At 39.3% G+C, this 27,835-nt stretch overlaps 1 protein-coding gene across 8 annotated transcripts in view; it reads right to left on the bottom strand.

The window, feature by feature from the left end:
- fto (FTO alpha-ketoglutarate dependent dioxygenase) overlaps positions 1–27,835 on the bottom strand; it is a 420,844-nt gene that overhangs the window by 192,939 nt on the left and 200,070 nt on the right. The window contains exons 9-10 of one of the 8 annotated variants that reach the window (XR_015759951.1): positions 25,254–25,377; positions 22,948–24,314 (exon numbers count right to left, since the gene is read on the bottom strand). The exons of the other annotated variants lie outside the window; for them this stretch is intronic. The gene's annotated coding sequence lies outside the window, so the exon portion shown is untranslated. Of the gene's footprint in view, positions 1–22,947; positions 24,315–25,253; positions 25,378–27,835 lie in introns of those variants that run through there. 8 annotated transcript variants of the gene reach the window in all.

Here is a 27,835-nt window from a genome sequence, read left to right as displayed (position 1 = left end):
CTCCCAGGAGGGACTGTTCTGTCAAGTTAGGTAGAGCATTCTACTTATGGTGGAGAATAAGATTTTATCCATCTCAGTCTATAATGAACACGTTTGAGTGGGCTAAGTCATGGTGCAAAGTGTGATGAAGAGTCTGTTGACTACCTCTCTAGTGAAAAAAGGATTATGTATTAACATTATAACCGCAGTTGGGAAGAAAATGAGAAAAGATAATACATTTGGTAAAATTGATGGACTTATGGTACTTCAATCAGATACACAACATATGTTTTACTCAATATTAAACACTAAACCTATGTTATTCAAACAGAAACATGCAATGAAAATAATCTGCATTACAACTGCCATGTCATGGCAGCTAGACCACTAACAATGTTAAATTATTAATAAATGTACATACTAATTCTAATTATATAATACACATTAGAAATGATATTTCTGTAATCTGCTTTTAATCATAATTTAGCTCTTCTGCTTTCTATGGTGAAATGAAGACTTTATTAAACCTTGCACCCCTCAAACAGCTGATGATTTATTTGCTCCTGGAAAGCCAGAGCAATCTCTTTCTTTATTACTGGCACTATTTTTGAATATATTGCATGTCATAAGGAAATTTTACCTTAGGGCTGTGAAGCCAAAGTTTAATCTTCATCTTAATGATGAGATCCTGTGTGTGCCATAATTATTTGTAATAGACCTAGAAGCAGCCAAGGAATGTACTTACTGCTGAATTGAATCTCCTTCACTGCAAAGTGTGAACATTAAAACTAGACAATTGGGTGTTGTTAGAGTTGGAAGGCAATAATAATCAGGATGGCAATTAGATTAGTTTTCCATTCTAGGTTCATATTGAAGAGTTCAGCTGTTATATAAAGGGAATCCCTTAGCCAAGTGAGTTAAATAGCTTTCCTTTTCTTAGGAGAGAAGTCACCAAACCCAAATAAAATACGTAATTTATTATAGTAGCTATTTAATAGGCCCTGTATTAATAAGAATGCATATTTTAAGGGATCATTCATTTACCTCCCTGATAAATTATGTTCACTTGAAGATGAACATTACTGATCAAATCAACATAAAATATTGAATCCTTTGGGATCTTTGAACCAATTTATATCAAAATCAGAGTAAATATGATGTGAAAATCACAGTGCACCACTGTCAAAACCTAGCTGAATCAAGATATATCATGTCTACAGAAATCACACAAATACTTGTCCAGAAGAGCTTTGTGTAAATTCTAGTCTGACACTGAAAGTGCTCCACTTTTGTTTCCACCTTTCTTTTAAGATACTCTCCAAAACCTACTTCTTTGACTAACTTGTGGTCACAAGCCCTAACAAAGGGTGCCAATTTAAGACTGAGATGAGGAGGATTTTCTTTCTGTCAGAGGGTTGAAAGTCTTTGGAACACCTAGCTTCAGAGAGCTGTGAGGTTGGAGTCTTTGCATATTTTTAAGGCTGAAAGAGGTAGACTCAAATAGGGAATCAAAGGTTATGAGGAAAATGCAGGAAGGTGGACATGAGCTATGTTGGATTAGCCATGATCATGTTGAATGGCAGATCAGGTTCAAGGGGTCCAATTTCTTATTCCTGTTCCTATTTCTTAATATCATATGTCTAATATCACGCAAGATGGTTTGGTACCATGTTTTGTTTCTAATGTTCCTGTGAAGAGCCTGGGAAAATTGTATTACTTTAAAGGAGCTACATAAACAGATGTAGTTGTTGTATCTGAAGTAGACAAAAAAAATGACCCAATGCATATCATGTTACTGTAATATCATAAATATACTACTCTTTACACAACGAATGGTGCCAAAAGATGGTTTTCTAGACTAAACAATCACAAGGACTGGGTGCTCCAACTTCCTAGGAGACTCAAGTAGCCATTAAGCAAGCTCAGTTGTGTTTGGCACTTCAAAGGAAGCTGCACCACCTGACCCTGTGTGACTTGCCAAACTCGTTGAAAGAGCAGGCCAAAATTATTCAAGGCATCTCACTCACACCAGCAGGTGACAAAGGCATTATCACATCCCTGTGTCTCACACAGCCTTTTTCTAAACAGTAAGTCTATTAAACAGCTGCCAGCGTTTGAGAGACAGGACAAGGTCTGCTGGGTCCCCTCAGGGAGTATTTGCAATAGGAGCAGAGGTTTACCATCTTTTTTCATTTCTACAAGCTGAGCACTACTGCAACCCACACCTTTAACAAGTAATAAATCAATAAAATTATATTTTGCACTAGAGTCTCTTAGTAAAATACATCCATTGGATCTGATTTATCTGGGAGGAAATGTAGGAATTTTGGAAGCACAAAATTATCCAATGAATTTCCTGTTTTGAATATGTTTCATTACCATATTTTTGCTTTCACAGCACATCCCTATATTTAGCCAAAAATGCATCTAATTATTTATTGAATATATTTATTCCTCATGTTAAATGTTTCGCAGGATAACATATTTTAAATATCCTGTATTTCTGTTTACCTTGAAATTACAATTATATTTATGTTCTGCACTTCGTAAACCTTATCCAAAAGTATTTAAGCTTTAAATCTTTGCCAGATAACCTTCATTTTTCTAGGTCCTCTTCAACAAGAAAAAACAGCTTAACTCCCTTAACCTTTATTCATAACTGAGTGCTCAAGATCTGATATTATCCGTTAGTTGTGTTGTTTGTACTGTGTCAATGTCTGTAATTTTTTCCTATGGTTTGCTGACTAGTAACACTACAAAATTGATGGAGTCAAACCAGTGACTTAGACAATAATATCACTTCTCTTGATCTTTACCAATTGAATCTTGCACCTTGAATCCTTTTTCTACATTGTAAAACAAGGAAACGACCTATTGATTTCAATGAGCCCAAATCACTTTCCTATCAGCACATGACAGAGTTTTTCATCAACTTGCACTCGATATGAATTCCTTAGTCATAGAATCAAACAGCACAAAAACAGACCCTTTGGCCCAATCAGTCCATGCCAAACAGAACACCAAACTAAATGAGTCCCACCTGCCCACTCCTGGCCCATATCCCTCCAAACCTTTCCTATTCATGTATCTAACCAAATGTCTTTTAAACGTTGTAATCGCACCCGCATCCACCACTTCCTCAGGAAGTTCATTCCACACACAAACCATCCTCTATGTAAAAAGATTGTCTCTCATGTCTTTTTAAAATCTCTCCTCTCACTTTAAAAATGTGCCCCCTCAAAAATGTAATCCCTTATTCTAGGGAAAAAAACAACTACCATTTATTCCATCTATACCTCTCATTATTTAATAAACTTCCATCAATGTGTCTCTCAACTTTCTCCGTTTCAGTGGAAAAAGTCCCAGCCTATCCAGTCTTTCCTTATAACTCAAACCTTCCTATAACTGGGCGACCAGAACTGGATATATTACTAGATATTTGAAATGTGTTATCCTGGGAGACATTTAACATGAGAATTTTTTCAAATCTGAATATCTTATGATTATCCGCATTAGATTGTATTCGTCATTAACTGGGCCAGTTTTCCCAAAAAATTTCAAAATGATCTAGAATAGTTGCTACCAAATTTACCATTATCTGAAATTCTGGGGAGTTTAGAGTCTTGAGACATTTTACTACATTAAAGCTATCATGTAAATGAATGTTGTCATTGCTTTTCCTGCCATTTACGTATCCGAAATGATTTCCTGTGGCATTGCACCCAGACAACCTCAGGTCCAAATCATCGGAAACTTTGCTACCTGGGTGGATCAATGTTTAATCTATCCTGTAAAAGCTACTATTCATTTCTTCCTGTGGAGAAGTGATTTAAACAAGTATATCCAAACATCAGTAATGGGTCAATTTCTGAGGCATTTCTTTGTATTTGGGAGTGGTTTGCAGTCACTAGATGCTCTTGAAAAAAAAAGCTCAGGTTATCAAGATCAAAATAACTGCCCATTTTGCTTTGGCACTAGTACATTAAGTGTAAGACTTGCATGTATGGATATTACAAACTGGAGGTACTCCAAGGCAGCCTTGGGAGAATAGAAGGTTACAGAACTTAGAAGTATATGGAGGTCCAAAGGGAAGGCAAGGGAAGGTAATTTTAACTAAAACTGCAAGGTAGTAAATTAATGCATTCAGTTCAACTGAAATGTACAGTCCATTGAAAGAGAAAAAGATATAAACTTCAAAAATATGTACCACATGGAAAGATTTAACAATAACAGGTTTTATTTAGATTGTACCATTCAGTTATTTCATTGTAATAATTCACAGTACTAAACTCAATGTGGAATATGAAAAAGATGTTCACATCCTAGATTGCAATATAATAATGGATTGTTTAAGTTACGTTTGAGTGGTGTGGGTTACTAAGGGGATACTAGTAATGCTAAAATAGCATTAAATTAATGTTGAACACTAACATTAGAACTGTCTAAGAATCTGAACTGTGGAAATACAGTAATGTTCTCACAATACTTGCAAAAGATCCTGAATACCAGAGGATTGAACTGATGGCAAGCATACTGGTCTCTGTTATTTGTTAAAATACATTTTTTATTGAAAACAAAAGGAAGATAATTTTTTAAAAATATTACAACATATACAAAACCAAACAATTCAAACCAATGTTAAAATAAACCCAGTAATTACACAGATAAATAAGAACTAATAACTAACTAAAGAAAAGGAAAATCATAACAGTAGTAATAATAACACAGCTCAACGAAACAAAGCAATAGACCTTGACCATCGAGCGCATAAATTGATACATACTCATATGTTTGTAGTTCCTCCTCTCTGGGTACCAGATTCATTAAACAGATTTGCTATGGCTTTATAAAGGCTCTTATTAGTATGGCGGACAAATCAGTGCCCAGGTAGTCCAAAAAGGACCACCACGTCTTATAAAAATTCTCAGTTTTATGGCACACCATACTCGTAAGAAAGTCTAAGGTGATGTGCTCCATGACTAGCTGACGCCAGCCCAACAACCTCGGGGGATTATCAGACACACACGCTAACAAGATATTCTTACGTGCACAAAAAGTGAGGATATTCAAAAGCCTTTTTTTGTGTGCATCTAATGAAAGTGAATTTATAAGGCCAAGAAGAGATACCTGGTCCATCTCCACCTCTGTCCCCAAGACCTTCTCTATTTTATCTACACAGCGTTCCAGTATGCCCGCAGTCTGTGGCAGGACCAGAGACAATGGGTAAGCGTGCCCATGCTCATTTGCATTTAGGAAACATTGGAGATGCTCCCACATTAAATTTTGTGAGGCGGTCTGGAGACAAGTAGACCCTGTGGAGAATCTTCATTTTTAAGGCAAGGGTTCTCTGGCAAATTGAGATCCTTCTTCCATTTTCCTAGATATGCTCCCATACTTCAGAAGAGATCTCAACGTCCAGCTGCATCTCCCATGCCTTACAGAGCTGTTCAGTCTCGTCCGAGGGACTTTCTCCCAATAGGTGATGAACATTGCTAACAGAAGGTGTACCCTCAGCACCCAGCACCCTCTTCTCCATGTTGGACCTATAAGAGTCAGTTGGAAGCGTGGTCTCTTTTTGTATGAAATTTCTAATTTGGGAAAAACAGAAGAGATCCCTACTAGGCAACTCATATTTCCAAGCCAGCTGGTCAAAGGACATCAGTATGTCCCCTTTGAATAAAACACCCAGATAAGACACACCCCTAGCTGCCCATGATTTAAACCCCAAGTCCATCATCCCTGGTTGAAAAACCTGCATACCAACAATGGGTGTAAAAATTATGTTTTGGCAATATTGCCCTCACTCTGACGCATTGCCCTCCACGCCTTGACAATATTAATGACTATTGGGCTATGGCAATATTCCTTAACTGTTCTCATTTTGTCTAAGAACAGCAGGCTAATAAGAGGCAACCTTGCCTGAGATGCTTTGATGTCCAACCAAAGTGAGTGAGGGTCCCCGGGCCCAGTCATTCGCATAAGGTAGCAGTGAGCTTAACTGATAGTTTTTGATATCTGGGAGGCCCACTCCTCCCAGCCTGTAAGTAACTGCAGTTTAGTCAGTTTAATTAGGGGTCGCTTGCGATACCAGATAAAGGAAATGAACCAGCCGTTCAGTCTTCTAAATGTTTGCTTAGTCAAAAGCTGAGGAAGCATTCACATAGGATTCAGTAGGCAGGGCAGAGTGTTCATTTTAATGAGGCTTATCCGACTTAACCAAGAGATCGGAAGTGCCTCCCATCTAGGAAGGTCCTGTTTGATTCTGTCGAATAAATGGACAAAATTACTTTTAAATAATTGATCAAAGATGGGACTATTAAATATACCTAAGTAGAGAAAGCCCTCTTGCGACCATCTAAAGGGAAACTGAGATTCGCCCTGAGGATCAGGCATTCTCGGGAGACCACCCATGGGCATGGCCTCTGATTTCGCAGAGTTGATCTTGTAACCCGAAAAACCACCAAATAAATTGATGCATTGCATCAGATGAGGCACTGAAACCGTTGGGTTTGATAAGAAGACAAGAACATCATCCACATACAATGCAATCTTTGTCCCCACTTTCAAAGCGGATCTATTGGGATCCTTATGTATTGCCTCTGTCAGCAGTTCGATCACCAATTTAAAAAGCAATGATGATGAGGGACAGCCCTGTTGACTGCACCTATAAGTATGGAAATTGCTTGACCACACACCATTGGTGAGGACCGCGACAAGACCATGGCAAATTGCTACTCATCTGATGAAGGCCTCGCCCAAGCCAAACCCCCTTAAAGTATAAAAAAGATATGGCCACTCAATCCGGTCAAATGCCTTTTTTGCGTCTAAAGAAATCACTAATCCTTGTACTGATCGCTGTAGACATACTTGGATCATATTAAGTAACTTCCTAACATTATTTGTTGATCTGCAACCTTTTATGAACACTACCTGGTCCTCTTTAGTGATGGAGGGCAGTTTCTAGCTTTAGGACCAAAGTCTTAGGTAGAGTTTTGAAGTTGACATTCAGAAGTGAAATGGGGCCTTTCCTTTTTTAAGGATGAGAGAGATGTTTGCCTCTCTTAGAGATGGTGGGAGGAGGCCACAACTGTGTGAGTCATTAAACATACTAAGCATCAGTCCTAACAACATACTTATAAATTCCTTAGAGAACTCATTGGGGAGCCCATCAGGACCAGGCACCCCACAGCCTCCTGCACCTATTGCTCTGACAACGGGGCATGGAGGAGAGACTCTTGCTCAGGGGCACTCCTGAAAGGTCCAAATTCATAGCCCACCCATCCTCACAACTTTCAGATTGGTATAGTTCAGAGTAAAATTTTCAAAATACTGCATTAATCCTTTTAGAATCATGGGTTAAATTTCCAGTGTCCAGGTCATGGCTTGGGGAGCACTCCTGTTCCTGGCGAGGTATGCTAAGTACTTGTCTAGCTTATCCCCATGCTCAAATGGCCTTTGACTTGCAAATGTAAGCTCTCTCTTGGCTGTCCATGTGAGCAGGGAATTAATGTAGTCCGAATAGCTGTGATTCTCTGCAGTTTAGCTAGTGAGGCCCTGTCAAAGTATGCCCTTTCAGTTGCTTTCAGACGTGTCTCGAGCGAACATTGCTGCTCACCCATCTGCCGTTTCTTACTGGCTGAATAGGAAATAACTCCCAGCATAGGCTTTAGTAGTTTCCCAGAGAATGAATGGATTACTGGCCAGACCTGAATTAATGTCTAAAAAAGCCCTGAATTCAGTAGAAAAGAATTCCGTAATCTTGCTATCCTGGAGGACGAAGGGGTCCAGTCGCCAATGCCTCAAGCCTACTTTAGTATCCTTACTCTTGACCAATGAATACACTGGGGCGTGATCAGAAGTAGTGGTATTGCCAATTGTACGTGACACCACCAAGCCCAGATGCGCTGCGGAGGTCAGAAAAAGATCAATCTTGCTATGATATTTATGTGGATTAGAGAAGAACGTGAAGTCCCTACCAGTAGTGTGAAGGTGCCTCCAAACATCTACCAATCCCAGTTCAGCATACAAATCTCTTAATTGCTTAGATCATGAAGAAGATATCAGAGGGCCTTTGGGCAATCTGTCCACTGTAGGATCTATTAGACAACTGAAATCGCCCCTACGATAATATGTTGAGATGCAAGGTTAACTTTCCGTTTAGAAAATGTGTTTATCAAGAACTTAAGGGGGTGAGCCGGGGGACAGTAAACATTTAAGATCCCATATTCTTCCCCATGTATCAGAACTTTAAGCATTAGAAATCTCCCATGTGTATCTTTAATACACTCTAACAACTTAAATGGGAGATTCTTTCCAACTAAAATGGCCACCCCCTAGTCCTTGTATTGAAGGATGAAAAATAAACCTGGTCATACCCATTCTGTTGCAGTTTCAAATGCTCCGCATCATCTAGGTGTGTTTCTTGTAATAAGGCAACATCCACCCTCACCTTTTTCAGACTGGAAAGTACCTTCTTCCTCTTGACTGGTGCGTGACTCCCCTTAATATTCCAGGTACACCACTTAAACACATCCTTAGCCATAACCTTCAAGTTGATAGTCTTCCAGGTGCAGTCAATGTTGACCCTAGTGTGTCCAGGAAGCAGACCTTAGAGCACAGAGTTCTGCATCATGGAGCTGCTTGAGGCAAACTTCAACAAGAATCACTGCAGCTCCCTTCAGACCTTCATTGTGAAGGCACATTCCAGCAGATGTGTGACAGTCTCATCACCAGCACAGCCACTCTAAGGGCAGCATATGGTGGCACACAGAGACCAGGTGGGCATGAAGGATTTGATGGGCACTGGTTTTCTTTCCACCACACCAAGCGATGTCATGATGCTTGTTAAAATGTTCTGGTGATAAAGCATTCTGGAAAATGACTTTGACAGTCTGCTCAGAGAACCACATAACTGTATTCACCCTCTCATTTATTTGCAGGATCTCGAGGACACTATGTGCTGACCACTTCCTGATGAACTTGTGGTCAAAGATATTTCTCTAAAAAATTTTCCACAACGGACTGGTGATACGAACGGTCCAAAACTTGAAGCATGCACAATACCAAGGCCAAACGTATCCTTCACAACACCAGGGACAGGTCGAACCTCAGTACATAGTGACACTTGGTGTCTGACGCAGCCACATACAAAGATGGCCATCGAGGGTGGTGTAGGGTACATCCTCCCAATCCAGAGTTTTGTACATTTTACCCCTGCAGACATGGTCCATCTTTGACCATCAGATGAAGTGGAAAATGGTTTGGGTGACTATAGTGGCTCAGGATTGGGCAGTAGGCCAGCAACACCAATATTACCTCATTCCTGATGACCAGAATTTTTTTTTACTGGCAATGGAGAGAGTGGTCCTCCCATAATCCCAGTTTCTGGCTCACCTTGGCTATATGCTCCAAGTTTTTGCATACGCCCTGGCCCCTCTGAACCATATATCCAGTACCTTCAGATAATCTGTCCTGACGGTGAAGGGGATAAAGGCTCAGTCAGCCCAGTTGCCAAAGAACATGGCATCACTCTTGCCTTGTGGGGCCAGTTCAAACTGGTCACAGATGCTCATGAGTCTGTGCAATGACAGCAGATCCGAGCTCAAAATGATGAAATCATCCACATACAGGGAGACTTTGACATGCAGGTCTGCACTGCCTGCAATAGTTACTTCTCTCAGTTTTCCTCCCCTTCCACGAGAATCTAGGCAGTGCCAATTCCTGATAAGAAAGTCACAGTAGTTACCTGTGGCAACAACATGCCACCTGCTTCTCTGGGCCTTCAGACAAGTACAACTTCACTACAGTGTCTCTGCATGCTCTGTGAACACTGTCCTCTTCCACACCTTATCTGCACAAGTGGACATTGTAAAACTACAGTTACCATATCATCACGCTTACTTTTGGACCAATGCATATACCACATTAGCCTTTCTGGGCTTCACTACGGAACTCAGGGAAACTTAATAACTTGCATGGTTCTGGCTATTGCTTTGCCTGCTGGGACATATATGCGTCTCATGTATTTACACAGGATGCACCTTAAGGCACTTAGCTGGCTTGCTTGGCACTTATTTACTTGGTACTTTGATAGCCATACTTTCAGCTACATTGTCTCTATACCTCTAACATACTCTCCCTGCACATCTCAGCCTCGCTACCTTATTTTTTTCTTTTAAGATATTCTCTGAGGCCTACCTTTTGACAAGTTTTTTGGGTCATCTAACTTAATGTCTCCTTATGTGGCTTGGTGTCATACTGTCTTTTATAATGTTCCTCTGAAGTGCCTTGGGACGTTTTATTACATTGAAAGTCAACATCTTCTCTAAAGCCTTTTTCTCCATAGTAAATCCATTATACAATAATTCATGTAACTACATTACAGTTATTACCACCTAGTCTCCTTCATGTCTCTGATTTTATAAATGCAGGTTCCGGACGTTTCTCACTTCTCTCAGAAAACACTTTTCTCAGACTTGGAGGAACAGTAGGTCGCTTGTTTCAAGACTGTAGATCTGGATTCTGTTCTGTGGATCATTTCTCTGTTGATCATTTTACAAGAGAACACTTTATCTCTTGTAAAATCTGTTCTGAAGAAAGTATTTCTTTATAAAAATGGTTGTGATTCATTACCCAAACTGAAGGAATTTAATTTCATAAATTTCCTTCACAGAGAAACTCCTCTCAGCTAACTCAAGATAGTTGCCCCAAATGATCACCTGGGATTGCTTCAATCTTGTGAATGTGCATCCTGGAAAACAGCTTGTCTGTGGCATAATTAGTTTCTTGCTGAATTTCTGGATCAAGCAATTGCTTTCTAATAATAAAGGTAGCCTTATTTTTCAGTATTTTGGATGTTTTTACAAGGCAGGTTCTTCTTCTTGACTGTGTCCTTAATCAGGAGAAAGTGAGGACTGCAGATGCTGGAGATCAGAGCTTAAAAATGTGTTGCTGGAAAAGCACAGCAGGTCAGGCAGCATCAAAGGAGCAGGAGAATCGACGTTTCGGGCATAAGCCCTTCTTATGCCCGAAATGTCGATTCTCCTGCTCCTTTGATGCTGCCTAACCTGCTGCGCTTTTCCAGCAACACATTTTTAAGCTGTGTCCTCAATCAGCAGACATTGGTTTAGCTCACGTGAATTCATATTCAGATCATCCTAGAGTTGTTGATCAGGCTGAACATGCTCAGTTGCCCATTGTAGTTGTTTGGTGAAGTAAACTTTTACAGACTATCAGCCATGTTACTTAAAGATGTTACTTAACCATTTTTGTCACTGGCATTGGCTTTACTGTCATCTGAAAATGACCAGTGACGATTCCTGAATGGTCTCAATTGAGTTGTGTTCTCATGCATTCTAGTATTTGCTTCCTCTTGTACATTTCACTGAGTTTTTGCTTTTGATTTGCCTTCGGTGATAACAGGAGCATTTTCCAGACTTGTCAATTTTTTATAATTCCAGACTTCACATTTAGATATGGGATATTCAATCTTTTTTGAGATCTTTGGCCACCATACTGCTGACTGAGTTAGGACTGTAACATCTGCAATCCATAAGTGTCCTTGCTACTTTCTTTCAAATACATGTTTCTGAAGTGAAATTTGAAAATAAAGTCTTTTGTCATACAATAGTAAACCATCCACGATTATGTAATGCTGTCAGTGCTCAAAGAATGTGCTCTCGACAACTCGCTGGACTTTTGATCTTGCCATCCTTCGATAAAGTACTGGTGAAGGAGGGCATAGCTTAATTTGGTCACTCTTCTGTTCTGGCCAAATTTGGTTGAGCTTCTTTGGAGCTATTGGCCACTGTTTCCTCTTGACCATAGGAAACATTGCTATTAAAGGCCATTACCACTAAATTCTACCTATTCAACAATATCTTGGATATCTTCTTGATCTAATTTCTGTAGTTGACATCCAAAAAGATTGAGACATATTATGTCACCAATCGTGCAAAAAAAATCACAGAATCTATGTGATTAGGTTTCTGTAGAAGCTGGTGCCCTCAATTGATTGCATGCTGAGGGGCGACCACAGTGGCTCAGTGATTAGCACTGCTGCCTCACAGCACCAGGGACCCGGGTTCAATTCCTGCCTCGTGACTGTCTGTGTGGAGTTTGCACATTCTGCCCGTGTCTGCGTGGATTGCCTCCAGGTGCTCCGGTTTACTTGCACAATCCAAAGATGTGCAGGTCAGGTGGATTGGCTATGCTAAATTGCCCACAGTGTTACGTGCATTAGTTGGGGGGAATGGGTCTTGGATGGGTTACTCTTTGAGGGTCGATGTGGATTTGTTGGGCCGAATGGCCTGTTTCCACACTGTAGGGAATTAAATCTAAACCTTAAATTTCACTACAACAGTGATACCCTGGGGTAGTCCCAAAGCAATACATCCAGCCTGTAGACATATGTCAATACTGGAGAGCCTTCAGCCACTTCTGATATTTTTTTTGTGAAGGGGTAAATCTGAAAGTCGATCACCAAGCTTGATTAGATGATGACTGTGCACATTTTTGGCTCTAGCTGCTTCTCTAATTCTTAAGCTGGATGAAAACATTATCAATCTTCTTGAAACTTCCTTGGTATGCTTTATCCTTGGTATCAGAACTCACTTACTCATTTTACATGCCGCTCTTAAATGATTTTGCCACTTACTTTTTATGTCCTGACCTATTTGTGCTGAGTGTTACGGACTATCATGTTTCTCATTTTAATCTCCTTTTTTCGGTCAATGGCTAAGTTTTACAGACTCATCAAAATTTCTTGAACACTCCTCAAATGCTGAGTAAATTTAGTTAGGAAGTCTCAACACAAACAATCGAAAGATCCTCAATTTGCATGTTACATGCTGCTGCAGTTGGTAATATCAACCCCAGGTAAAAATCCCAGAAACTGTTTGCAAATGCTATTTTGTGGACTTGTTGGAAAGGTCTATATCCATAAGCATAAGCACACATACAAAATGAGAATAGGATCAGATGAACCTGCGATGACCTTTCTGAGAAATAGTCTGTACATTATGAGTTCTGGCAATTGTTTTCAAAAACTTCTCCCACAGCACCTTTGTTAAAGTAGTAACTTTTGCCATTTTTAATCCATGGTTTTAAAAAAGAAGTCTATTCAAATTCAACTTATATTTTTATAAACATTGTTCACTATATAACCAACCAAAACCTATTATGTGCATTATGGCAACAACAGATCATGCTAAGACACTATTATATTGTGCTCGCAGCAGTGGAGGTTGTTATGTTATCTTAAATCACCTTGCTGTGTAGACTGATGAACAGAAGTCAGGCAATGAATCAGAAAAGTGTTATGGTGCAGAAGGAATTCTTCTCCAAAGTCAATCCAAAGATGCGCAATTTAGGTGAATTGGCCATACTAAATTGCCCATAGTGTTCAGGGATAAATATCAGATAATTGGGTTGGGGAATGGGTCTTGGTGTCTTACCCTTTGGAGGATTGGTGTGGACTTATTGGACAGAAGGGCCTGTTTACACACTGTAGGGATTCTATGATTTCAGCCCATTGTTTCTGCACTAGCTCTCCAAATAAGCATCAATGACACAGCCAGTCTCCTGTCTTTTCCCTATACCCTTGCACATTGTTTGTATTCAAATAATCATCAAAGGCCTTCTTGAATCTCTCAGTTGAACCTGCTTCCATCAAGATTACAGGCAAGCATTCATTGACCTGAGCTGCTCATTGTACCAAAAAGCTTTTGCAATTCACATATTTCTTTTGTGAATCACTCTAAATCTGTCCCCTCTTGTCCTTCATCCTTTTATGAGCGAGAACTGTTTCTCCCATCCATGCTCACTAGCTTCTTGATTTTGAACATTTCTACTAAATCTCCATTTAGGCTTTTTCTTTTGACCATAACAGACACAACCTTGCCAGTCTATCCTTATAACTTAAATTGCTTATCCTTGGAATCTTTCTTGGGAATCTCCTCTGAACTCTTTCTAATGTACAGTGGAAACTCGATTAGCCAAACGTGACGGGTGGGCACTATTTCATTTGGATAATTGATTATTCGGAAAATCAATTAAACGCCTTTCCTCTGGGGCTCGGAGTTTTAAAGGCGGCTGCCTATTCAGGAGACTGCAGCAGCACACAGCATGTGAGACCTGCCTCCAACACCGTCCCCTCTCACTTCCCCCATCCCCCACCTCCCCCCTCCCGACTCTGTCCAACACCGTCCCCTCTCACTTCCCCCATCTGCTTTTTAAAAAAAATTCTTTTCCTTTACCCCACACTACCGCCTAACTGCGGTAGTGCTTATTTTTTTCCCAGCACCCATGTGGTGTGTGCGCAGGTGTGAGAGACACAAGGTGCATGAATCTTTATTCAAATTTCCACCACCAGGAAGAAAGGAAACACCCGAGTATCCTGTGACAAGCAGTGCCCTTCACATCAAAGGGTAATGCTGTGTGATCAAACAGTAAAGGGGAAGGCAGGGATCAAATCAAAATAGAGTTGGAGGGGGAAATAATGCACTCCACTCCCTGTGGCGCCCACCTCTCCCTGAACAACTCCAGGGTGTCGCTGGACACCACGTGCTCCTTTTCCAGAGAGACCAGGGCTCTAACATAACACTGTATGCTTTATTAACTGCTCTATCCATCCATTGCGCCACCTTCAGTGATCTATGCATATTACAATCAAGTTTCCTCTGCTCCTGCATCTTTAGAATTATGCCTCGGATTTTGTATTTTCGGTTTGAGCATCACCTCAGATTTCTCCATATTAAAGTTCATTGGCCATCCATCTATCCATTCTACTAACTTATCGATGTCTTTTTGAAATTCTACACTGTATTCCTAACAATATACAATGCTTCTAAGCTACATATAATTTGCAAACTGTGACATTGTCCCCTGAACATCAAGATGAAGATCATTAATATATATCAGGAAAATACCAAACTTTGGGGAAGTCCACTACAAATCTTCTGCCAGCCCAAAAAAATCTATTAACCATTATTCTCCATTTCCTATCACTCAGCCAATTTTGTATCCACATTGCTACTGTCTATTCTATTCCCTGAGCTATAAAGTTTGTTTATTGTTCGTCACTGTATCAATCACTTCTGGAAGTCCACTTACATTACATCAACAGCATCAGCTTTATCAACCTTTCCATTAGCTCTTCAAAAAACGTCAGCAAGTTCATTAAATATTATTTCTTCTTTAGAAATCCATTATGGCTCTTCCTCATCAGCCCAGCTTTTACCGCAGGACTACTAATTTTATGCATAATAAATGTTTCAAGAAGCTCTTCCACCACTGAAATTCTAAATCACAGAATCCCTACAGTGTGAAAGCAGGCCATTTGGCCCATCAGGTGCACACTGACCCGCTGAAGAGAATTCCACCCAGTCAAATCCCATCCCTGTAACCCTGACTTCTCCATGGTTAAACAACATGACCTACACATCCCTGGGCTCTATGGACAATTAAGAATGGTCAATCCACCTCATCTGCATATCTTTGGACTGTGGGAGAAAGCTGGAGCAGCTGGAAGAAACCCGGGAAGACATGGGGAGAATGTGTGAACTCCACACAGTCAGTCACCAAGGCTGGAATTGAACCCAGATCCTGGTGCTGTGAGGTAGTAGTGCAAACCATGTCGCCATTGTGCCACCCTCAAGTTATATTGACTGGGCTTATCCTTCAACCTTTTGAACTGAGGCATAACGTTTCCAATCTTCTGCACCTCCTCTGAGTTGAGAGATGACTAAAACATTATAGCCAGTATCCTTGCAAAGTCCACTCTTCTTTCCTTCAAAATCCTTGAATGCATCAGATCTGGTTTAGATGTGTTGTGTGATAATGTTGCTCCTTTAACAAGGTTATGTTGTCTTTGTTTTCTTTTTCAGGAGGTCAAAACACACAGGTTCCGACAAGTCTGGCCACGGATGTATTTTAGGGCCAATTTGATTATAACTAACAGATACTGCATTAGTCAAAAGGCTTTCACGTTTAAAAAAAAACATTTGTACAATGAAAGGGGAGTGGCCACTTCTCCCAGCTCAGCTTTTCTCTGATTTGGTTTTTGGCAGTCTGGCTATTCACTGAAAGTAGTCAGGTAGTTTTGAAGCTGCTGGACTCAAATATGCAGGTCCGTGCTGATCCACCTCTCCTGTAACACCCTGTGTTTGATTTTACCTTTCGTGTCTAGGGGTGTTTACGGGGATTGTTGCAAGTATTTGGAACAGCATCTTTAAGTTGGGATAACCTGTTGGGTTTTCAATAAGTTATTCGGTACTCTGTTCTCTTTTGCTTGTGTTTCATTCAATAATCTTGTAAATAAATTTTGTTTTGTTTAAAACTAAGTAGTTTGACCAGCTGCAATATCCACGTTACACCTGCTTAAAACAACTAGGTTAGGGTCTGGGCTACTTTCTTGAATTGTTTTGAGGGTGTCTGACCAGATTGGGGGCTCTATGCAGGAATTATTCCAAATTGACATTGAGGTTGTTGGACTCAAAGTGATAGGTGTTAGTATCATTTGTTCTGGGTATTGAATTTGGTTGGTTTAAACAGTACTTGGGATAGAAATGGCTCTTTCAGTCACCAAGAGTTTTCTGGGAGTACAAGAAGTGACCTTGGGTGTTTTACAAAAGGTGATTAAGGCCAAGGTGCTGGAATTAGCAGGCAAGTTGGGGTTAGAGTTGCCTCCTTCTGTGAGGAAAGGAGAGATAATTACAGCAACAGCTCAGCATTTAAATTTGATGGAAATGCTAATCAGAATCTTTAGAGATGGCTAAAATTCAATTGAAAATTAAACAGCTTGAGTTAGAGGCAAAAGACAAGGAAAGAACACCAGAAATGAAACAGTTTGAATTACAATTAAAAGCAGAGGAATGAGAACAAGAATGAATCACTTTAGCAGAGCAAAAAGAAAAAGAATGAACGGCTTCAGCAGAACAAAAAGGAAGAGAGAGAAGAAAGAGAGAAAGAGAGAGAGAACAGAGAGAGGAGAGAAAGCGAGAGAGGGAGAGAAAAGGAGAGAGAAGGAAGGAAGGAAGAAATAAAGAAAGAGAGGGAGTTTGAATTTCAGAAATTGGCACTTAAGGAGTTCAAAAATCCATTTTCTGAAGTAGGATGAACTCATGTGGAAGAGCAGAGAGTTAAAGTGGCAAGATTAGCAGCTGAAATGGCTGATGATTATGAGTTGGTCCATAAATCAAAGTTTGGCTTCCAAAATCAATTTCAATCCGTGAGGGATAGAAATTAGAGAAAACAGAAATCCTTGCATGGAAAGGGAAAGGTAGATCTCGGTGAAGATCTTAAGGATAACTTACCACAGGGTAAAAAGGAAACCCTTGAAAGGAAAAGAGCAGTTAAAAAGCTCTGGTGTTTTCACTGCAATAAAGTAGGACATATGAAATCAGTGTTGGTGAGTTAGGAAAAGCACTGGGAAGCCAGGTGTAGGAAAACAAGATAAGGCAATGAATTTTGTTACAGTGATAATGGAAAGCACAGTAGAAGCTAGAAAGCTGCATCCAAATCTACAAGCTGGTCGAGGGTTGGTTAAGGAGGAAGTGCCAGACCTTTTTAAACCATATACCTGCAAACGTAAAGTTTACTCGCATAGGCCAGGAGCAACAAGTAAAGAGGTTACAATATTAAGAGATACTGGATCTTCTTGATCTGTGATGTTGAAAGATGAGGAGATATGTACCTCTGAAGGACTATTTCCAGAAAAGGTGCTAGTAATGGGAATTCATGGTGAGACAAGAAGCGCTCAATTATGTAGAGTGAGGTTAAGAATGTCCATTGAAGAGTGGAGAAGTCGTGGTAGGAGTACTGGACAAATTCTCAGCTCCAGGAACACAATTTATCCTTGCTAATGATATAGCTGGTTCACAGGTAAGAATGCTGCATACTGTGGTTGAAAAGCCAGTTGAAACCCAGGCAACTGAACTATTGCAGGTAACATATCCTGGGATTTTTCCTAACTGTATGGTAACGAGATGACAAAGTCACCAGTTGAAACAGGAGAGATCAAAGAGTATAGGTAAGAAAGTTGAAGGAGAATGAGCAGAGACCTGTTTGATCGGATGGTGGACAGCAGCTAGGACCAGATAGGTAACAAAGCAGACATCTTTAGCTCAGATAAATTAACTGAGTTACATCAGAATGATGAAAATTTAAAGCAATTGTATCAAAGGCATACACGAAAAAATAATCTGAAAGCATCCCTTAATGTTATTATCTTAAAAATGATGTCTTAATGAGGTAATAGAGACCATCACATATTCAGGCAGATGGGAAATTGGCAGAAATTCATCAAGTTACCTTGCCTGCAAAGGATGTGTTGCAGATGGCACATGAGCTACCACTAGGGGGTCATTTAGGAATGAGAAAAACTCAAGCTAAAATACAAAAATATTTTACTGGTTTGGACTGCACAAGGATGTCAATGAATTTTGCCAGATTTGTCATATATGTCAGGTAGTTGTAAAACCAAAGGCAGTAACTAAATCCACACCTTTAATACCTATTCCTGCATTTGAGGAACATTTTACAAGATTCTTAGTTGATTGTGTAGGACCCCTACCAAAAAAGATGTGGGAGTCAATATATGTTAACAATAATGGATGTGTCAACTAGATTTCCAGAGGCCGTTCCATTACACATTATCACAGCTAAAAGGATTGTAGAGGAATTACTCAAATTTTTTGACTATATATGGACTACTCAGAGATACAATCAGATCAAGGGTCAAACTTTACAACAAAATTATTCAAGCAAGTTACAGACAGCTTAGGAATAAAACAATTCAAATCTACAGAGTACCATTCAGAATCACAGGGAGCGCTAGAAAGGTGGCATCAGACATTAAAGACCATGTTCAGGTCTTATAATCATGACTACCCAGATGATTGGGATAAGGGAATTCCGTTTGTGCTTGTTGCGATCAGAGAGGCAGCAAATGAATTGACCAAATTCAGTCCATTCGAATTAGTTTTTGGGAATGAAGTAAGGGGCCCACTAAAATTGATTAAGGAGAAATTGGTAAGTCATAATTCAGAGACCACATATTTGGACTATGTGTCAAGTTTTAGGGAACGATTAAATAGAGCAGGGAAGTTGGCTAGACAGTGTTTAAAAGTATCACAGCATACAATAAAACAGGAAGCAGACAAGAAATCAAAAACTCGCAATTCTGCTATCGGGGATAAGGTGTTAGTGTTACTTCCAAGGATAGGTGAATCTTTAAAAGTAAGGTTTAGTGGACCTTATCAAGTCAAAAGGAAATTGAGTGAGGTGAACTATTTGTTAAGGACTCTAGCCAGAAAGAAATCTCACAGAATGCATCACGTGAAAATGCTCAAAAGGTATTTTGACAGGGAAGGAAAGCCAAAGGAGACAGTGTTCTGGTTACAGCAAAGAGGGAAGAACCAGGTTCAGAGGATTCTGAATTGGACATTCCTTAAAATTAAATTGGACAATGAGGAAGCTGTCAAAAATTTGGATAAATTATTGAGTTATCTTCCAGAGGAAAATTGAAATGACCTGAAAGAATTCTTACTATCACATAGGGAGATACATAGAAATAAGCTGGGAACTACTCACCTAATTGTGCATGATGTAGATATAGGAGATGCTGTTCCGATTCAGCAACATCCTGATAGGCATAACCCTCTAAAGTTGGCACAGGTTCAAAAGAAGATTGAAGGCATGCTCCAAGACGAGTTATAGTGACTGGAGCTCACTCATAGTAATGGTGCCAAAACTAGATGGTAGCCAGTGGTTATATGTGGACTATCACAAAGTCAAAGCAGATACAAACACAGATGCATATCTGATTCACATTTGGAAGACTGTGTTGAAAAGGTGGGACAAGCAACTTATATTTCTGTTGAAATTGCTCAGAGGATATTGACAGGTCAGAAAGAGTAAAGGCAATTTTGGCTTTCATAATGCCAAATGGACTGTATCAGTTTAAAGTCATGCCATTTGGCATGAAAAATGCATCAGCCACATTTCAGAGACTAACCAATAAAGTCATTGCTGGAGTACCCAACTGTCTAGTATATATTGATGACCTGGTGATTTTTAGTCATACATGGAAGGAACATTTGCAACATTTATCAGACTTGTTCGATTGATTTCACAAGGCAGGCTTGGTGATAAACCTGGCTAAAAGTGAATTTGCCAAAGCCAAATCACCTTCCTGGGCCATGTTATTGGAATGGACAAATGGCCCTATGGGATACAAAACAAATGTAATTGGGGAGTTTCCCATTACACTGATAAAAAGAGCAGTACTATGATTCCTGGGATTGAATGCAATTTATCTTACCAAATTATAGCAGCGAGGCTGCTCTACTCACTGTAGTCCTAAAGAAAGGCAAGAAGTTTCAGTGGACAGTCAGAATGCAATTGACAGTCTGAAAGCAGTGTTAACCACTGCCCTGGCATTAGCCACACCTAATTATGCAAAGCCATTCAAGGTTGCTATCAATGCAAGTGATATGGGTGTCAGTGCTGTGTTCTTGTAGAAAGACAAGAAGAAGGTAGGAAGACCTATCAGATATTTCTCCAGTAAACTGAACATTCGTCAGCAGAAATATTTGACAGTTGAGATGGCGGCTTTGAGCTTAGTGTTGGCATTACAATATTTCAATCTTTATGCAACCAGTAACATATCTGGGACAATCATATACACTGTACATAACCCATTGAAGTTGCAGAGAAATCTAAGGACAAAAATGCCACACTGTTTAGATGGAGCTTGTTATTACAGCCACTCAATTTGAAAATTATGCATGTGGCAGGATGAGAAAATGTGACTGCCGATGCATTGTTGAGACTTGCATGAGAAATGGAGTTGTTTGGTCGCAGGAGGAAAACAGACTGAAACAAAATGTAGTAGTGCATGTTTGCATGATTATTTTCAATATAATGTATGTGGGTGCTGTAGAGTACTAACAGTATAAGATTAAGGGCTTTTAAAATGAAGCCACCTTTGGATATTGATCTTTTAAGAGGGAGGTATGATGATGACGCTCCTCTAACAAGGTTATGTTATCCTTGTTTTCTTTGTCAGGAGGTCGTAAAATCAAAGGTCTGGCCTTGGATGTATTTTAGGGCCAATTTGATTATAGCTAACAGATACTGCCTTAGTCAAAAGGCTTTCAAGTTTAAAAACAAGACATTTGTACAATGAAAGGGGAGTGGCCACTTCTCCAGCTCAGCTTTTCTCTGATTTGGTTTTTGGCAGTCTGGCTATTCACTGAAAGTAGTCAAGTAGTTTTGAAGCTGCTGGACTCAAAGAAGCAGGTCTGTGCTGATCCACCTCTCTCTCTCTGACACCTCTCCTAGAAGACCCTGTGTTTGATTTTACCTTTTGAGCCTAGGGATGTTTACGGGGATTGTTGCAAATATTTGGAACAGCATCATTAAGCTAAGTTTTCAGATAGGTAAAGTTATTTGGTTTTCTGTTCTCTTTTGTTTGTGTTTCATCCGTTAATGCTGTAAATAAATTTTGTTTTGTTAAAAACTAAGTAGTTTGACCAGCTGTATCTCTCCTGGAATAAATACATTACACCTAATTGAAACAACTAGCAAAGTTAGGGTCTGGGCTACTTTCTTGAATTGTTTTGAGGGTGTCTAGCCTGATCATAACACCTGTCAACTTTAAGTACTGACTACCTATTCAACACTTCTTCCATCCATTAAATGGCAGAGTTTCCTCCACTTTCGCCATGTCCTGACAGGATCTCCTTCCTTAGTAAAGACAGGTGCAAATCATTCATTTATTTCCTCAACTATGCCCGCAGCCTGCATATGTAAATCCCCTTTTTGGTTATAAATTGGCCCTACTCCTCCCTTTACCATTCTTTTATTATTTCTTTGGTTATGGAAAGCTTTGGGATTTTCCTCTTTGCTTCTCTAATATGCCTTTTTCACCTGCCATTGAACATTCTCTATTCCTCTTGGTTCTTGCTTGGAGTTTCTACTTGACACCCAGCATAAGAACACCTTTTCTTCTTGATCTTAATTTCTATTTCCTTTGCCATTCAGAGTGTTCTGGATTTGGTTGTCTTAACTTTCCATTTTGAGGGAATATACATCGACTGTACCTGAACTGTCTCCTCTTTTAAGGTAACCCATTGCTTAGTTGCAGACTTTCTCACCAACCTTTCACTCCTGTCTGTCCTCCCTAGTTCTGTTCTTGCCCCATTGAAGTCAACTCTCAACAATTGATTATCCTTACTCTGTACTCACCATTGTCATTAGCTACCATCATCTTAAACCTTAGAATACAAGGATCGCTGTCTTCTAAATGCCCTCCCATTGACAACTGATTCACGCGGTAAAAACAAGGACTGCAGATGCTGCAGGCACTCTGCTTCTATTCCTGATGAAGGGCTTTTGCCTGAAACGTCGATTTTCCTGCTCCTCAGATGCTGCCTGAACTGTTGTGCTTTTTCAGCACCACTCTAATCTAGAAACTGATTCACGTGGTCCAATTCATTTCCAAGAATCACTTCCAACAGTGCATCTTTCCTTGTTTGATTGGACACACAACACTGCAGGAAATTCACCTGAACAAAATCTAGGATTGCTTCCCCCTTGTTGCCTCTTACGCTGTCAGTATCCCAGTCTATTTAGTGGAAGTCCTGCATTATAACTACTCTATAATTTTCCTGCAGATTTATTTCCCTACATTCGTCCCACTAGTTGATTATCTATAGGTCATACTGGGCTGTGTGATTGTACTCTTTTTGTTCCTTAGCTCTAACCAAACTCTTTCTCCAGTACTGCATTACTGTCCTTAACCAATACTGCACCCCTCCTTTCCTTTCTTTTCTGAACACCTTCTTACCAAAGAATACTTAACACCCAACTTGCAGTTTCCAAAAACATATATAAAAAGGGACTATTCTAAGTGTAGATGCATTATTATTACATTATCCTAATATATAAAAATTGACAAAATACTAAGGACATAAACATATTAATATTGCACAGCAAAATACATTGATATAAATACTAATAAATTAAAAGTAATAATTGAAGAAGCCTCACAATTATGTACATTGTCATATAAATAAAATATACCCCTTTTGTAGCAGAGATACCATTGCAACTGCGCAGTATTTAAGATTGGATGTCTTGTTCACAACAAATATGTTAATACTAAATAAGAACATCAGAAAGAGCAAATGAGAAAAGGTCATTCAACCCATCCAGCTTGTCATCTAAGTTCATGTTCAGTGGTGTAAAGTTCATGCAGGGTGCTTTCAACTCTCTTTTACACTAGTACCAAAGATTGACAAATTTTCAAGATTTCACAAAGGAGTATAAATGCAAGTGTCGAAACATTTCAACAAATTCCCTGTGCTACCTCACAAATAGTAGTTACTATTCTTTCCCTTTAGCTTTCATGAGTCAGAGGACAGACAACATCTTATCTATTAGCTTCTGATCTATGCTCCCCCGTCTAAAAGTAGTTTATAAGTGCATGGATTGATTACCTACTTTTCGTTTTAGAGAGTGGCACACTTCCTTGACAATTAACTTAGATCAAAGCAGTTCACATGGAGAATTCGTATACATCCCAAAATACTAAAATACTGTACTACCAAACAGGGGTAAATCCAATTGAAACAGTTGAATATTTAACAAATCCCTGTTATAACTGAAAATGTTGAGCACCAGTGTTGTTACAAAATAATTGTTATTCTTACAATACAAGTAAATGCTGACCTCCTGGAGGCTTCTAAAGATCCTTGAACTTTTATAGTTAGGAGTCTCATGACACAGTGCTGGTGTGTCCATCTCTGAGCCAGGAGATCTGGGTTCAAGTCAATCTGCTCCAGAAGTGTGTAACAGCATCTCCAAACAGGTTGATTAGAAAAAAATACAAATTTAAGAAGAACATGTTTCACAAAGGATGCTTTCCCTGTCCTTTGTTGGAAGTTCTGATTCTGATTGATCGTGATTGTCAAAGAGGAATGTCTTTATAATGAATGGTGTGATATTGAAAACATTTGAAAAAGACAGTTTGTTTCTAAATGCAGGAGGCTGCATTTGCCACAAGTAGGAGGCTCACGATGTTGCTTGTCTGTTGTATTCATTAGCCTGGAGGGCAGGGAGTCCAGTCATGAATAATTTTCAACAGATACTGTCAATCTTCTACTTTGATCAACTCAGGACGTAGTGAGGTTGAAAAGCATTAAAATTCATCTTTCAGTTGGTAAATCTTTCCCTTTGGATTTGCTTGGTATGAGGATGGTTGACACCAGATTTGAACACATCTCACAGTTTACTCTGTTAGAAATCTGAAGTCTAACATTCCTAATCAGAATCTATGATGTAAAAAAATTCATGATATTAGGAAGTAAGGAACAAGTCCCAGGTTTCCCAATTACTTTGATCCTAACTCTATGGTCTGTTATCCTTAAGAGGATTTGACAGTCTATCTCTCTCTGTAAAACATAGGACAATAATCTTACAAACTACTGTTCTAATTTGTTTTATACATTTAATTACAAACATTATTATAATTATCTACATTATGAAGTTAAGAAAAATAATTTTCGATATAGAAATCACCACTTTACAGTAGCATGGTTGAAGGGTCTAAGTCATTGGATTTAGGCTTTAGGCTCTAGTGTCTATGGAGGTGTGGGTTCAAATACCACTACTACTGCATGTGCTGCTAGTTTGTCATTCCAAACCTTTACAGGAAGCATGGTGGCAGGGCAGATAGCACTACTGCCTCACAACGCCAGAGACCCAGGTTCAATTCACTGTCTTTGTAGACTTTGCACATTCTCACTGTGTCTGCATGTGTTTCCTCTGGGTACTGTAATTTCCGCCCATGGTCCAAAAATGTGCAGGTTAGGTGGAATGGCCATGCTAAATTGCCCTATAGTGTCGAGGGATGTGCTAGGTTCATTGGATTAGTCATGGTAAATGCAGATTCAAGGGGATGGGAGGACGCAGGTTCTGGGTGGAATGCTGTTCAGAGGGTTTGTGCAGATTGGATGGGGGTGAATGGCCTCTATCCGCACTGAAAGGATTCTATGATTTGATATTTTAGTTATGCCTACAAAATCTTTAGCAAACTAACTTGTATTTTAAATATCTGTTTAATTTTACATCATAAATATCATTCACATTGAAAATGAAGAAACTGAACAACAGTGAATTTCTGAGATCAGCAATTGGCTATTTACATCATGCTGTTGACATTTAGAACCTTAAAGGGAGCAGTTCTGTAGAGTTACATTCTTACTTCTTACCTTTCTCCTGAGATTCAGGTTAAAAGAAGTGTAAAATGAACTCAGAATGAGTCAGTCAGTGGAATGCACACCTCCAATGTCCTTTCATAATTAGTTCTAAGGATCGTAACCAAATTCGGAAATCCTAATATTAAAAACAATCTGGCAGTAAAATAACATACAATAATATTAATCCTTACAATTTATAATTTTGAAACATGGGCATGATCCTTATCTCCTGAAAATATATTTTCCATCTCTAAATTCACTCAGCTGTCTGACTTGAACATAGTTAGAAATCACACAAGTTGAACATGAATGTTAAAGAGTATGAAATCGGACAGTAAATATAAAGCATACAGTTGTTGCTAAACATGTGAAACTCATATCATAAAGGTTTGACAATACAATTCTGATACGAACACATCTGCGCTCGTGTCTGTGCAAAGGGATTGTATGGACTTTGAGTGGTTAGTCCAAATGGCAGTAATTTCAAAATTCCCCCATAAATTGGACATCCAATAGGTCAGTGTGATACAGTAGTATGTTTATTTCAAATGATACCAAGTAATGTTTGAAAAAAATCAATGCAAGTTCAAGGAAAGGAGATAATTTAACAGTTTGATATTTAATATCTTGGAAATGTCAGCCGTTTTTACAATAAGATAATATCTGTCAAAATATTCCTAGGCCAGTGAAGTTATAACTTTATTGATGTTAGCAACAAATTCTTCAGCAGCCACTGACAGATTTCATTAATGTATTGGCAGCACTAACCTTTTACCAACGGGATAAAACACTAATAATGCTTGACTTCATTACCACAGAAGGCTGTGGAGGCCAGGTGATTGAGTATATTTAAGATAGAGGTAGATGAATTCTTGATTGTCAACAGGATCAAAGGTTATGGGGAGAAATCAGGAGAATGGGTTTGAGAAAATGTATCAGCCATGACTGAATGGTGGAGCAGACTCAATGGGCCGAATGGCCAAATTTCTGCTCCTAAGTCTTATGGTCTCACATTGCTTCAAGATAGAAAGGCTGAGGCTTTAACATCAACAACTAATAGCTTTCTTATTTTAAAGCCTCATTAACCTTGATGTACATAAGGTTAAGATCCCCATTGAAACCAATAACTTTTAGAAAAATATTTGATTTTCCTGTGCCTACTTGGAAGGGTCACAAACCAAATTTTCAATTTTTAGACTTTCATTGTAGCAAAAAAATTAAAAGCTATCTTGTCTAAGCACTATTGAGAGGTAACTTAGACTCGAAACTACAAAAAAAGTCCCCACTTAATCAATAAACCATCAGAAAAACCCTCTCCATGGCTATACTTTCTCTTAATTGTAAATATTACTGGCTTTCTGTGGATTGTTAACTTGCTGAAATGCAGAGGTTTGAGTGTTTCATTGATCCTGGGTGCAATGCTATCAGGAGTTCTCAACTCTGGGAGGGCCACCTATGATGGTAAATTTGAAGGGGAGGATCAAGACAAAATGCAATCCAAAACAAGTCCTCAATGGCAAATCAGGTGGAAAATATCCATACAATGTCAACAGTTTGATGGTGGATGACGTTTTCAGCAGTAGGGAGGACCCCAGTCATCAAGGTTTCTTTGCCACTGGCACTGGATCTTTCTTCTGTCAAGGGTTGTGCATTGGTTGATGCTGAACAGCATTCCTACATTAAAAGATGTCCCATTCAAGACATCTATCTAGAGGAATTCAACACCCCCACTCACATAACACAAGCCTCACAACAATCAGCGTGAACTGATGGGGACAGGATTGGGAGATCTCGACATGCCTAGCTTTGGATCAGCAAGTGCATTTACAGGTATGAATTAATGGCTTCTTCTTCCCAGTACAAAATGCTCACCGTCCCAACCTCCTGGAATCTTCAACAACCAAACCATCCATTTAGGCAAAATTTCCAAAAGGTTACATTGACCACTCTCTCTTTCCACTTGAACCTATGTCAAAGGGATATTCCAAAAACATAACAATCTTAAGAACTTCATATAAGCTCAACAATAACCTCCCTCCATGCAGTCTTATCTCACTATGACTGACAGATCAATGGACACCATTAAAACTATTTTGATTGAACTGCTAAACATCAAAGTTAAATAGTTCATAAAGGATCTCATTTCATGCATTTGACTCTCTCAGAAATTTAAGGGAGGCCAAAGTGTCTAGCAATAAAACAAAAATTAGCATTCAATACAATCTGTTTATTGCAGTCTACCATATAGCTGATACAGTGAACAATATTCTGATAGAAAAAGGGAGCTAAAATTAATAGAGTGACATTTTGGATCCAGAATTGTAATAAATTATGCAATGTGAAAAATTTGAAAATGAATTAGTGTCAAGAATCATGCTCAATATAAAGATAGCAATCTCTAACTGTTGAATTTATTACTACCATTCTGTAATTACCATTAGAGTTCCCCTCTTACTTGGGAGAGGTCGGAGGCTGAGCACTGAGTGGTGTGATGTGTTACAGACAAGGAAACCATCAATTTAAGTATATTTGACTGCTCAGAGAGCTAATCTTTGCTGTATGTGTTGGTGTAGGGGCGGGCGGGTGCGCTGGCA

Source organism: Chiloscyllium plagiosum, unplaced genomic scaffold (genome assembly GCF_037043375.1).
Source record: "Chiloscyllium plagiosum isolate Xiang-an unplaced genomic scaffold, Cpla_swu_hap1 HiC_scaffold_17, whole genome shotgun sequence".
Classification (NCBI taxonomy): domain Eukaryota; kingdom Metazoa; phylum Chordata; class Chondrichthyes; order Orectolobiformes; family Hemiscylliidae; genus Chiloscyllium; species Chiloscyllium plagiosum.
The sequence above is the reverse complement of the archived record's forward strand: the minus strand, read 5'-3'. Positions and strand labels throughout refer to the sequence as shown.